Genomic DNA, 2290 nt, shown 5'->3' with positions numbered 1-2290 from the left:
GAATGCCCCAACGGCGGATTTAGGGCTCTTTGAATTTACGCTGTGCTGAAGGTCATCTTTCATTCTCTTACTAGTGCAGGGCTGCTTACAAGTCTGGTTTTTTTCTCAGTCTGAATGTTGTTCATCTTAAATCCCGTGGTACACCGAAGCAGGTAATCGGGTGATACGCATCACGTGGACCTGGCTCCTCAGAGTGATTCCGTATCAGTGTTTCTGCGATGTCTCTCTGTGGATGACTCAGCCCCACCCAGTTCCAGTCCATGCTGCACCTTTATGACATCCAGTGCGGGCATAATAGCACGGCTGTTACGAAATCGTGATGGCTATGAAAGCTAGGGACGACTGGCAGTGGAGCAAGTACACAGAAACCTCCACAGCAGTGTCCAGAGTAAGGAGAAAAAAAAAAAAAGTCTGTAACAGCCTTCTCCTGTGAAAGAACTCTCTCTGTCCGCAGCTGTGTCCCTGCTGTGCCCTGGCGCTCCTGCGGTCAGAAGATTTTCCTATTCCCACGCTGAGTTCAGCACTTTTTCTCTGAAACATTTTTGCCACCCAGCATCAGCATTCAGACTTCACCAGCCACCAAAAAAATCCCTTTCCTAGGATTGCATAGAGGAGAAATTTGCAAGCCAACCCCTAGCTTACAAGCCACGAAAAAAATGGAAGTCAGTTTAATTGATCAGAGCCTAAATTGGAGCAAGTGCCCTGGCATTAGGAGCTTTTATTCTGTGGACTTGCATGATTTTCTGAATTTTTATTTTGAAACTTCTCTGACAATAACAAAAAAACCTCCTGTATTGTTAAATATAGGTCATATATTTACTTTCATGTTATTTTAAGTGATCATGTTACAGTCCTGAGAACAAAGCTTAATACATGCCAGATTTTCAAGAAAACCAGTTCCTGACGACAGCTGCATTTAGATCCTGGGACACGTGGAAGTAAAGCTGACAAAGTTCCTTTGATAGCTCAGGATTTGTGTGAGAAGAGTGGTAATGCAAAATATACTTACATCTCTTTCTCCTTTTTTGCTAAATTAAGACAACTTTGAACTAGGAAAAACATCAGTATCTGCAAGAGCAGAGCATCCAGTGCCCTTAGAGATGGCGTAGAAGCTTTTGAATGTAGAAGAATGTCACCAGTAAATGGCTTCAGACTGTTAGAATATGATATAATCTGAATTATTCTGCGCTTGCTGTCTCTTGTGATTAGTTATCAATGAGATTCTTGATGAAGATGCAAGTCTCACGTGGACTGACGTGAATGTGCCGCCTGTGCCGGTGTGTGCTGGGTATTATTAGCGTTCAATAGGCTTTGAACCAAAATGATAACACACCAACCAAAACCCAGCTGTTCAAGTCAAGAGGTTCTTTTAAAGCGACTTTATCAGTAGCCCTTTCCCCTTAAAAGGGAATAACCTGAGCTGTCTTAACTAGAAGCTAAGCGTGGAATGGAATACGCCTGCTGGCACATTGCACGTGCGTTAGAACCACGGGAACACCTGCTAATTTCTGTGGTGACCTAGTGGAAGTGAACACCAGGGAGGACCCCTGGCATTTTTTCCAGCAGTTGAGATAAACTAATGGATGTTGTGACAACTTCAGATTCTGTTTAACAAGCCTGCCTTGGAAAGAACAATAACTGCTGACTGATACAGTAGCCCCAGAATGAGCCCGGACACGCTCTGGATTTAACGGCTTTTAGAAATAAAGGGTCTCTAAGGTGTTAGATATGTTACTGTATGTACAAGAGGCAGTGTCCTAGCCTTGAAAAATATCCTTCTGCCCAAAATTATGAGCCCTAGAGCCGGTTGAAGAAGCTACAGAAGGGTCCGTTTTCACTTGGTTGTAAAACAAGTTGCCAACCAGAAAGGAAGCGTCTGCCAGAAACCGTGACGGGCCCCAGAACAGCGTGACACGAATGAAAGGCGGTATTTACAAGTTACGCTTACACCCCGGCACCTGTCACTGACAGAGGATGAGTCCGTGGAGACGTTAAACCCTTCAGTCCTACTCAGTCCTCAACCTCAAATCCTACTAAAAACCGCGGAATTTGGAAATCGGTCAAAATTCCCTCGAACGCCCTCACGCTGCTGCTGTTTGAATGTAAAGAGCATTATACAGACAAAGGCGAACGCAGCAAGTGACGGTTTCACACCACAGTCAGACGAACACCTTTTCAGCATAGCGATTGTGAAATCGCTGCGCAACAAAATAAAATCAAAGCGACAGCAGTGTAAGAATACTGTTAAAATATCTGAAACCAGTTTAAAATGAGATTTTAAATATTAAAC

The sequence above is a fragment of the Buceros rhinoceros genome, unplaced genomic scaffold, assembly GCF_000710305.1.
Source record: "Buceros rhinoceros silvestris isolate BGI_N320 unplaced genomic scaffold, ASM71030v1 scaffold12606, whole genome shotgun sequence".
Taxonomy (NCBI): domain Eukaryota; kingdom Metazoa; phylum Chordata; class Aves; order Bucerotiformes; family Bucerotidae; genus Buceros; species Buceros rhinoceros.
The sequence above is the reverse complement of the archived record's forward strand: the minus strand, read 5'-3'. Positions refer to the sequence as shown.